This window comes from Protopterus annectens, chromosome 14.part0, assembly GCF_019279795.1.
Source record: "Protopterus annectens isolate FY-2018-M chromosome 14.part0, PAN1.0, whole genome shotgun sequence".
NCBI lineage: Eukaryota > Metazoa > Chordata > Ceratodontiformes > Protopteridae > Protopterus > Protopterus annectens.
Genome location: NC_056748.1, coordinates 278692022 through 278704813, shown reverse-complemented (window position 1 = coordinate 278704813; position 12792 = coordinate 278692022).

The following is a 12792-nucleotide window of genomic DNA, read 5'->3' as shown; positions in this document are numbered from 1 at the left end:
AAGATAGGTTTAAATATATTTAATAATAAATAATAAAAGAACAAGACAATACTCAGAAAACAAACACAGCTACCACCAGAGTTCAAAATCACAGGAAATATTTTAAAATAACATTGCAGGACAGTCTCAAATAAATACAGAAAACATCTAAACTAATCTTTAACATATTCCTCTCTATATCTAAAAGAGATACTATGCCCTACATCTTACTTACAACAAAGCAAATGCAGATGGTGATGATGATGAGTGGATGTTTCCAGGTCAAAAACAAAATACAAAATGCACAGTCTCTCTCTGAGAAAGTTCTTAAATTAAGTATCAAACATTACTGCTGGGTTAGCTTGGATGACATCAGTCTTTGTCACCTGACTTCAGTTCCCAGGCTAAACAGAAATGAACATCTCTGTGTGAGAAATACATATATCTTGGATCTCTGCAGTTGATAGAAGACATAAAACAATAAAACACTTATAAAACCATGCAGAAGGCACCCTAGTTCTAGACATCCTTTCTCCTTGCAGCATTGAAACTAACTTTTATAGCACAATCATAAAGCAGTTAATTTCAACTTATTTTCTTGAAGTTTTGTAAGTTAATCTTCTATGTTCCAGCAGAGTATGCTGTAGTTACATTCTTGAAGCTCAGTACATAACATACAGTTCTGTATAAATCATATCAATATTCACAAATGACATAGAATTATTTACAAAATTCCAGATAGCTGGGCTGGCAGTGACACATTTCTTCCCCCCTCCTCGAAAACCCAAGCTAGTTTTTCAAGTGACCCTTGAGAAACTTTGCTTGATAGGGATGAGCCTATCTGGGAATACCTTACCCCATTCTCTGTCTTGAGAGCCCATCTGCAGTAGCATTGATAACCCCACTGCAGTACTGCACTGTCATATATGCTTGCAACCCTAGGCACCACCTTAGTAACTTGGCATTTTGCTGGCTGGCTCGATGTAGCCATGTGAAGGGATTGTGGTCTGTAACTACAGTGAATTTCCTTACATACAGATAAGGCTGAAGTTTCTGCAGTGCCCGCACTATGGCTAAGCATTCCTTTTCTACAGCTGCATAGCATTCCTCTCTGGGTTGGAGCCTACAACTGAGATATACCATTGGGTGCTCTTCTCCCTCTGAGGAAACTTGACTAAGTACAGCCCTCACCCCATAGTTTGAAACATCCACCTGCACAACAAATTCTTTGTTGTAATCTGGACCGGTTAACATTGAGGGTCCTCCCAGAGCTCCTTTATGTTTCTGGTATGCCTGCTCACATGTTGAGATCCACACTGCCTTATCTGGCTTGTTTTTCCTTGTCAGGGCTGTGAGGGGGAGCAGCTATGGTACTATAATTGGGGACAAACTTTCTGTAGTTCCCTGCTCTCCCGAAGAATGCTCTCACCTGCTTTTTGGTAACAGGGGCAGGCCATGCCTGAATGGCTTCCACTTTGGCAGGTTCTGGTCCGATTTTACCACTCCCCACTTTGTGTCTCCGGTAGGAAACCTCTGCCATACCCACCTAACATTTGCTTGGCTTAATGGTCAACCCTACCCTCTGGAGTCAGACCAGCACCTCCCTGGCATGCTGAAGGTGCTCTTGCCAAGAATGGCTGTAGATAGCAATATAATCTAGGTAAGCAAGGCCAAAATCTCCTCCCCCTGCTAGGATATGATCTACCAGCCTCTGGAAAGTCGATGGGGCATTTCTCATCCCAAAGAGCATCTTTGTAAACTCATGCAAGCCCAAAGGAGTCACAAAGGCTGACCTCTCTCTAGCACTGGGAGTCAAGGGCACCTGACAGTAACCCTTGGTAAGATCAACAGTGGTAAGATACTTAGCCTCACCCAGCTGCTCTAGGGCTTCATCTGTCCTAGGCATGCAGTAAGCATCTGACTCTGTGTGACTATTTCATTTCCTGTAGTCCATACAGAACCTGGTGCGGCCATGCTTCTTTGGTACCAGCACCACTGGGGAGGCCTAGAGACTGCTGGACTATTGAATTACCACTAGTTCCAACATTTCCTGTATCTCCTCCCTCAGAGTCTGACTGTCTCAGGCACCCTATAAGGGGCCTGCTTAATAGGCCTTTGGGGTCCTGTGTCCACATGGTACTGTATCAGGCGGGTGCACCCTGGTTTACCAGTGAACATGTCCCCAAACTCCTGTAACACTGCTCGGATTTCTCAAACATGGGTACGCAATAGCTTCTGGGATATTGCTACCCCTTTTCACCAAGGTCTCAGTCCGAGGCTCACTGAGAAGATCAGTCACCAGACCCCCCCCCCCCCCAAGACTCCTCATGACAACCACTGCAAATACCCAGCACAAGGGCCTCCCTATCATGGTAAGGTATCATCATGTTAACATGGTACAGTTTGTGCCCCTGCCTCCTGCCTAGCAGTTCTACCATGTAGTTAACATCACTGACCTTATCACCTTGTAGGGTCTCTCCCAAGCTGCCTGCAGCTTTGTTGTGCCTGACAGGAATGAGAACCATTACCTGCTGCCCTACAGCATACTCTCTAGCTTGAGCATTCCTGATATACCAAACCTTTTTCTGCTGTTGGAGTTCTGCCAGGTTCCCCTGGGCCAAGCCCATAAGTTCCCTGAGCTTTGTCCTGAGGTTTAGGACATATTCCACAATAGACTCCTTGTGGGATTCACACTCACCCTCCCACTCATCTAGAATCAAATCTAGAGGTCCACTCACCCTATGCCCATACAGCAACTCAAAGGGTGAAAAACCTGTGGATTCCTGGTGAACCTCTCTGTAAGCAAACAGATGGGGCAGATATTTATCCCACTCCCTCTTAAACTGGTCTGCAAATGGCTGTAGCATGGACTTGAGTGTAGAGTTTAACCTCTCAACAAGACCATTAGTCTGGGGATGGTAGGGGGTGGTCTTTAGCTGCTTTATCCCACAGTAATTCCACAGACAAGCCAGCAGGTCTGACATGAAATTGGAAAATCTACCCTGCTGAAAATCTCTAACAAAGCATTTGCTACCTTCTCTGCCTCAGTGGAAGACAGAGCCACCACTTCAGGGTATCTGGTAACATAATCCACTACTACTAGGATATACTTTTTCTCTGGAACTTGGGGTACTCAGAGGGCCCACAATATCCATAGCTACTCTCTGAAATGGCTCCTCAATCACAGGCAAATGCATCAAAGGATCTTTCACCTTGTCTCCTGCCTTGCCTACCTTTTGGTACTGCTCACAGTTCCTGTAGTACCCTGTTACATCTCTAGAAATCCCTGGCCAATAAAAGTTCTGCATAATACGTCTCTTTGTATGACCTGCAAAGGGAATATCATGGGCTATGGCTAGAACTGCCAAACGGTAGGCTCTGGGCACTACCAGCTGCTGTATTCTCTCACCCTCTAGCCCTCACTCATGGGTCCACCCTCTATACAGTAACCCTTTGTCCTGGTATACAGCTTCCCCTTTCCCTTGAGAATCAACTGCCACTAGCTACCTCCCTCAGGCCTTGTAATGTAGGCTCTGAGAGCCAAATCTGTATCAGCTCTCTCTTTGTAACCCTTCCCAAGTCCCCTTCCACAGGAAGTCTGGTATCCTCTGACAGCAGTGCCTCACTGTCAGCCTGAGTACTACTACACTACTACTACTGACCTCTGCCCATGCAGTCACTCTGTCCAAGGAAATATCAGCATCTACAAGCAGCTGTGGTTCACCTTCAGTCTCACTGCTACAAAGTGCCTCCCTCTCTGAAGTAACCATCTCACTAGACCTGGCTGCAAGTGTGCAGTCTGTCTGGGTCTCCCCCAGGCTACCAGACCCACATGCTTGTCTCCAAGCCTGACTGTGTGTAACTTCATGCACACAGAGTACTTCTTTATAAAAAATATTCCCTATCAGGACATCTGCAGGGATATCTTCAAACACACCTACTTACTGGTTTCCTTTTCCCCCCTCCCAGTCAAGGTGAACCCTAAACAAAGGTATTTGGAATGGGGTCCCTCCTAAACCTCTGACTGGAATAGACTGCCCAAGCAAGTAGTGTTCCTCTGTAACCATTGCCTAATGGTTAGGTCAGAGGCTGTGTCTCCCTTAGCAGTGGCCTCTTTCCCATCCACTAAGATAGAATATAACCTCTTGATAGTTTGGTACCCTTGTTGTCTCAAGACAACTTACTGCTGGCATTTTGTCATTCCCACTTACTGGCTAGCCAACCTTTTTGTTCCCCACCTTGCCTCCATGGACATCTGTATGCTACATGACCCCACTGGTTGTATTTAAAAATTTAACCCTTGGTCCTGGACATGTACTTGGACTAGTGGCTTCCCCTGCTACTGGCAGACTCTGTTTAGGCAGTCTGGACTGCCCACCATGGGTTCCCTTAGACCCATGAGCAGCACTGGGTGTCCCTTTCCTGTGCAGTTATGCCCTGATAGCTAGGTATAGGTCTCCCTTCTTCACCAACTCATCTGCAGTAGTGCACTGTTTATCAGCTAACCAGATTCTCATGTCTTAAGGCAAAGTGCTAAGGGCTTGCACCCTCCCCAAGTCTGCCAGCCCTTCAGAAGTGGTAACCTGGCATTCACTCACCCACCTATGAAAATAAGTGCTTAGTTCAGCAGTATATTCACACACACTTTCATCTGCCTTGTGTCCCTGTTCATGAAACATTTTACTATAAGCTTCAGGTGTTAACTTAAAAAATTCTAAAAGACAGTTCTTTACAACCAACATTATAATTTAAACAATCAGTATCAGACAGTTTAGAAATAGCAGTTATAGCTTTATCTTGGAGTAAGGGTGTCATGAACCATACCCAGAGCCCTTGGTCAACATTATACTGTTTACATACCCCCTCAAGTATATGAATGAAACTATCAAAATTATCCCCCTCTGTAAATTTTGGAAGAAATTTACTGACCTTTGTTGCTTCTGGGGTTTGGTTACTCCCTTCCTTATTACCTCCATGACTCTGGTGAATAGTCAGCATCTCCTTTTTATGTTATCTCTGCCACTCATTCTCCTCAGCTTCCAGGTGTCGCAGTTTCTCATTTTCCTCAGCCTCTAGACATTTCAGTCTCTCTACTGCTTCTGTTTCCAAACGCTTGCCTCTAGCTCAAGTCTCTTTAAATCCAGATGAATTTTTGAGTCCTTTGTGGAAATGCTGAACTGTCCATTTTCTGAAAGTTGTACATCTCCAAGGCCATCCTGGTTGTCCTCCTGGTTACTAGTTTGTGATGCAGCTGTGACTAAAGCTGCAATCATGTCTGCTTTAGTCAGGTTGGCAAACACCAGTCCTTTAGCCTGGTACATCTCAGCCAACTGGCTCCTTGTCAGCTTGCCATACTCCTCTGTTGACATGCTTGCCTGCTCTCCCTGACTACCTAAGCTAACAAAAAAAAAAATACTAAATAAATAAAACAATTGTGATATGAACTCTGAATGTTAACTCTGTGGCCGATTGAGAGTACTAACACCTTCAGTGACCACTGTACACAGGCTACAGCAATTCAATATTCACACCACTACAAGCCAATTAATATGTGATGTGGCTATCTCAAATGTATCAACCAATTAATATATGATGTGGATATCCCACCACTGTCCACCAATTAGTATGTGATGTGGATATCCCACCACTGTCCACCAATTAATATGTGATGCCCCTGCACTGGCCCAGTAATCAAGGAGCCTCAATCCTCACCACTGGCAATCATGAGGGATGCACACAATGGGAGGATGACAATTATACACACAGTAAAGTAAAATTTCCCTTAAGAGCACACAGAGACCACAGTCAGTCTGGGGCTGGTTTCTCCCTATTTCTCCAGATCTCCAATAAGACTCCTCACTGGCATAGCTATTGGGTTGAGATCTCAGCTGAGTTGTCAAGCCAAACCCTCCAGCACCCTCGCTATCCAACCAGTGCTTTGTGTCCCTGCCAAAGTAGCGGACACACACACACACACACACACACACACACACACACACACACACACACACACACACACACGCACACACGCACACATGCACACACACACCAGGGAAAAGCTGACACAGATTTACTAGCTATGCCCCCTTCTGCCCAGAATATAAGGTAGTTATCACTGCCACCAACCACTCTTATCAGCTACTCCAGGCCCTTAAAGCATGTTCAATCCTACTGTGGAATGTTACTAATAATCCAAATGGTATTTTGGTCCAATCGCCAGACTATTAGGCGTGGCCTGTACAGTGTCACCAAATACATGTGCAAGTACTCTAAAAGCTTAAATATGTCTCACAAATATCAGCCACAAAGATAGGTTTTTCATATATTCAATAATAAATAAAAAAGAACAAGACAAATACTCAGAAAACGAGTACAGTTACTTCAAAGTTCATAACCACAGGAAATACTTTAAATCAACATTGCAGGACAGTCTAAAATAAATACAGAAACATCTAAACTAATATCTGCTATATTTATAGCTATATCTAAAAGAGATTCTATGCCCTAAATCTTACTTACAGCAAAGCAAATGCAGATGGTGATGATGATAAGTGGATGTTTCCAGGTCAAAGACAAAATGCACAGTCTCTCTCTGAGAAAGTTCTTAAATTAATATCAAACATTACTGCTGGGTTAGCTTGGATGACATCACTCTTTGTCACCTGCCTTCAGTTCTCAGTCTAAACAGAAACTAACAGAATTCAACATATCTCTGTGAGAAATACATCTCTCTCTCATCTTTGCAGTTGCTAGAAGACATAAAACAATATAAAAACTTACAAGACAATGCAGAAAGCACCCTAGTTCTAGACATTCTGTTTCCTTGCTGCATTGAAACAAACTTTTATAGCACAATCATAAAGCACTTAATTTCAACTTATTTTGTTGAAGTTTTGCAAGTTAATCTTCTATGTTGCAGCAGAGTGTGCTGTGGTTACATTCTTGAAGCTCAGTACATAATATACAGTTCAGTATAAAGCATATCAATATTCACAAATTACATAGAATTATTTACAAAATTCCAGATAGCTGGGCTGGCAGTGTCACAGAGGGCTTCCTTGTCTCCTGTAAAGCCCTGAGCACATCCTCAGAAAGGAGGTACCTGAATGGGATTAAAGCCTATTACATGCAGTGTCAGTTGAAGAGGGGACAAGTGCGAATGGATGAGAGACCCCTTGTCCTGTATGAGGAGATCCAACCAGTGAAGTAACTTGTGGTGATTGCTTCTGGCCAGATGCATTAACAGGGGGAACCGATGCTGTCTTGGCCAAAAGGGATTCACTAGCAAGATTTCTGTGGAGCCCAGTGACTCTTGAAAGTAGAGTAGGAGGAGGGAAAACATAAAGAAATATCCCCTTCCAAGGAAAAGAAAAGGCGACAGTCTTCACGCCAGATGGCATGGCATTCTGGAATAATAAAGAGGAAATAAAAAGATCTACCCGAGGAATATCCCACAGATGGACAATGTCCAGAAACATGTCTCTGTGAAGCATCCATTCATGATCCTGTGTTTTGAACCTGCTCAGTCTGCCTCTATATTTTCCTCTGAAGGAATGCATGCTGCCTGAAGAGTAAACTGATAACTGAAAGCCACCTCCCAAGCCTGAAGAGCCATCCTGCAGAGGAGGTAAGATTTTGTGCCTCCCAGCTTGTTGAAATACCACATCACTGTAGAGTGGTATGCTTACACCTACAAGAGGCCTGGAGAGAAAATGGGGTGAAAAGCTTGAGGGGTCAGACTCAGAGCTCTCATCTCTTTGATGATGATATGGTATGAATTCTGATGAGGGGGCCAGAGACCCTGAATTTTCAGGTGACCAAAAGAAACTCCCACCCAGTGTCTGAGGCATCAGAACAGCTATTGAGAAGGGAATGGAGACTGAAAAGGCAGGCTTAGGTTGAGAGCAAACTGTTGAACCCACTACTCAAATTTCTTCTTTAGAAAGGGAAAGAGAAGTACACTGAAATCTAGAGGGTACAACAGTGCAGCCAAACTGACTTGAGGAACCATTGAAGCTTCCGCTTATGCATTCTGGCAAAAGGGAGCACTGAAATAGAAGAGGCCATGAATCCCAGGGCCCGGAGAAACTCCCAGGCTGGGATGGCCATCAGAGGAAGAAGAGACTGAAAGTAGACGGTCATTGTCAAAGTTTGGAGGTGGAAGAGAGGCCGGCATTGGCACTCTCTGAATCCTGCATCCATGAGACACATGATCCTGAGAGGGAGTTAGGATGGACTTCTGGAAATTGATAATAAACCCCAGACTTTGAAGAAGAGAGATGGTGAACTCCAGATCCTGTAGCAGGCGACTGGGAGAAGGTGTCCGAAGCAACAGGTCATCTAGATAAGGAAAATATGAATGCCTTGCAGTCTGCAGAAAGCAATCGCAGGAGATAGGCATATTGTGAAAACCCTGGGGCAGTAGAGAGGTCAAAGGGCAATGCAGAGAACTGAAAATGAAAAGAAGAAACAGTGAAACATAAAAACTTCCTGAAAAGAGGGTGAATAGGGATATGAAGGTAAGCATCCTTCGGATCGAAGACACCAGAAAAGCCTGGGGTAATAAAAGAGGAAACAGGGTTTTAAGAGCAAGCATCGAAAAAGAAGGGACCTTGAGAAAGGTGTTGAACAGGGAGAGATCCACAGTAGATCTTCAAGTGCCTTCCTTTCGGGGAACCAGGAATATACTGTAATAAAACCCCTTTTTCCATTTGAGTGGGGGAGACAGATTGAATGGTTCCTTGGTTTACCAGGGACCCTAGAACCTCTGGGAATTGAGGAAGTTGCTCTAGAGGAGGTTGAAGAATCCCTGAAAGAGGAAGGACAGACTTCCATTCTACGAAGGCATCCTGGTGGATGACAGAAAGAACTCATGAGTCTGAAATGATGAGACACCAGTTTGGAAGGTAAAGCCAAAGGGATGAAGGAACCTGGCCTAAGAAAAGGGAGGGGGTGAACTGTCAAAGAGAAGCAGGCTTATCAGATTAAAGAGGCTTCTAAGCCACAGAAATCTGAAAAGCCATAGCAGAGGGGGCCTGCCTACCACCCTTCTTGCCCTTGGAGGCCTGGTGGGATTGCCTGCGAACAAAGGCAGATCTAGAAGGATAATTCCTCTAGAACCTAGGGACAGGAGAGACAAAAATATGTTTAAGGTCAACAAGGCTTTGCCTTTCTCCTGAAGAGAGTTAAATAGGTCAGCAGCAACAGTTCCAAAAAGTTGTTTATTATCCAAAGAACCATCCAACACCTTGACCTTAATGTCCTCAGGCAGAGACTTTAGACAAAGCCAAGAATAAATGTATCATGACAGACCCAAAAATCACAGCCCTGGAAGAGACAGCAGCAGCATCATACCTACATTTAGAGTGGCGAGCCAGCTGAAAACCAGAACCTAAAACAGATAAGGTACAGGATTTGCCTTCAGAATCAGGGAGGTCAGAAATAACCTGAGCAGTCAAGGCCCATGCATGCCTGTTCATATGAGTCTGGTAATTAATAGACCTAGCGGCCAGTGTAGAAGCAGTGTAAAATTTCTTACCAATCCTCTCCACTGCCCTAGTATCCTTATCAGAAGGCAAAAGTTTGAAGAGGGCAAGAGCTTAGAATGTTTTTCAGAAAAGACTGTTACCACAGTGGGATCAGCAGAAGGACATTGAAATAAAAAATGACAATCCTCAGGAACCTTACAGAACCCATCATATTTCTTAGGAGCAGGAGGCGCAGAATCAGGAGACTTGGAAGCAGCAATGAAAGTATCTGACAAGGCAGTCAGCACAGAAGGAACTGCCGATGGTTTAGGAGTATCCGCCTGAAGCAACTCATAACATCTTCTCTGAATATCAGACACTTGAGAAGAATCCCACTTAAAAGTATTCCATTGTCCTAGCAACTGTCTCTCCAAAGGACAATTCCTCAAAAGTAGACTAAAGGCTAACAGACTCTTCCTCATCAGAACCATAAGCCAAAGGTGAAGGCATCTGTGAAGAATAGAATGAAGACCCCTCATCAGACACTGAATCTTCCTCCGAGGAATCCAGTTCCTTAAGCCATTTAAAAGGGGCTAGTTGTCCAAGGACGAGCAGGTACCAAAACCGCTCGAGGAGGCTTAAGGATCATCAAGGCAGAAAACAAGCCCTGAGTAAACTCTTGCCATTTCCTTTGAGGATCCTTATGATGGACTGAAACATACTTCATTTTTGTCTTTTCTTGGAAGGGACATCAGCTCTAACAAATATTGGCGGTTCTAATCCTTGGTGAGATTCAAGACAAACCAGAATCTTTTTCCTAACCAATATCTGCAGAATCCCTCTAGGATACTCCGAGATAAATCAACTGCGGTTCCTCATAGACATACAGAGCAGATGCCTGCAAAGCCTTAGAGGACATGCAGAAGGATGGCCCTATGCCAGCCTCAAGTGGGGTCATGGCAGAGGAATCCAATGTAGACGCCAAATGACCTAAGAGCCATTACCTACTTCTAGAGGGAAGTCCAGTGGAGAATGGACAGCTAAAGAATCCATCTGAGACTTCTCAGCCTTCTTCTTCCTAGTGGGAGTATCTCAGGGTTAAAGGATTCTGCCACGGTACCCTGGGCTAACTGTTTAAGCCGCTAGTTTTCAAAACAAATGGCCAGGGAAGACAAATGGCTTCTGAGTGTCTTATGCACAAATCCCTTACATATACTACAACAGCTATGGTTGTGGGAAGCACCCAAACAAAAAATAAACTGTCCATGATGAAAAGAAAGAAAAAAAAAACAACCCCAATGGGACACTTATCTGGCGGGTAGGTTTTCAGGACAGCAACAAGGTGTTCAGATCAACTAGCAATAATGGCTTTTGAGCTGGTGGCAAAGAAATTCGGGTAGCTGCGTATGTATGTCCATTTTATGCCCTAAGTTCTGTGTGGGGAGCATAAGTGTGACATACATATTAGATTAGGCTTTGGTATACTGGCCGAGTTTCGGGCTGCCCTGGGCATGAGACCACTTGTTTTTAGTATACTGCAACAGTGATAGAGAGGGACATTTTTACCTGCTTCTAAGAAGTTGGTTTGGGGCCAAAGGAATGACTCTGACAAGTGGATGTTTGATGAGAAGTTGTCAGATGAGTGGGTTCAAGGGGTTGAATGAAAACTGGTGGAATCTGAATCTCCTCTCTTGGAAGAGGAACTCATCCTTCCCAACACCTGGAAGAAAAGGCCATATTCCACTGGATCCAAATTGATCTCCCTGACTGATGGCTCCACCCATCCCTTTGTAGGAGCAGCATTCATAAGAGTGACGTCAGGACCCAATGATATGACTGGATCCAAGGAGGGAACTGAATCAAGGCACTGAAAACAGAGTCAAGGGCAGCAGCCCAGCAGAAGGAGATGAAATCACCAACCTGAATCCTGTGCTCTGAGACTCAAATGCATCTAAATATTACAGAGTTGAGCAAGTCTGAATAAACTCCCCTGATGCCCAAGGCACAGTGTCAGCCCTGGGTCACAGAATCTGTAGGAGCAATGGTTTCAAAGTAACCAAAGCCAACAGGCAAACTTGTTTGGGAGGAACAATGGTCAGGACTCCCCATCAGCATCCTTAAGAACTTCAAAAGATCCAACTCAGCCTCACAAGCACTCCCGAATAACCTGAAGGATTGGACTGAAATAGCTAAAGCAGCCCTAGAAGCAGGATGCTGTAGTTTACCAACAATTTTTGGAGTAGAGTCTTGAATGCAATGGGATCCACGAGCTCTGGATTCAGGGGAGGAGTGCGAGTAGAGAGTTCGAGCTCTGAGTTCTTCCATTCTTGACACTTCTGAGGCCAAAGATGGAGCTGATAAATCACTCTGCCTCTTTTTCAGATATGATTCCTGAACTTTAAGGCTTGTCTGAAGCTTTTTAACTTTGTTGTCTATATCCATTGAAGGAGACCTTTAACAATCAATTATTTCTCTTGTTCACCAAAGCTCTGGCCCTGAAAAGCAGCGCAAATGTCACAATTGGCAGGCAAATGTGTGATACCTAAGCAGACCGCACACAAGTTGTGAGGGTCTCATGGTAGCATTTTTTGTTTGCACTTTCTCCATACTGGCCAGACAACAGAATATGAAATTTCACTATACAGAATTAACTATGAAACTAGAAGAATCAGTCTTTTAACATACAGAAAATATGTATCTTAAGGATGCGCCTCTAAGGAACAAACCGCACAGAAATTCTTAAACCAAGGAATCCCAAAACACAGAACACTAAATATAAACTCTGAAAACTTTTCCAATTTTAAATCACAGAGAAGAATGAATGAAGTATCTATCTTATTTTAACCAACACTGCACAGAGGAAAGGCGTAAGATATTAGAATTATAAAAAAAAGTTATCTAAACTGCACTGAAACGCTAAAACTAACTATAAATATAGAACTAAAGGAGCCATCATTTTCTACCACAAAAAAAAAGACTAATTAGCAATATAAGAGGCAGAGCACTTTGCTGCCATCGATCATGCTTCCATTCTTGGAGGCGGAAAACAATATCTGAGGTAAATTGGGGGAGAGGCGCATTACGTGAATTGACTGCATAATGAGTTGGAAGTGACTTGGTAGCACTGGATAAATATGGTCCATAACAGTCTCATTTTTCTCATTCACTCATTCCCTTTTTGTTACTCTGTTAGAATAACATAATGTATATACTCTGTTACGTGCCGCAATGGTGAAATAAAAATGAAATAAAAATGTAAGTGATTTGTCATGTGATGACATTCTCATAATTTCTTGCATTTTGCTTTGCTTGTTATTGTGTGTTTGCACATTTACTTTTTCTTCCC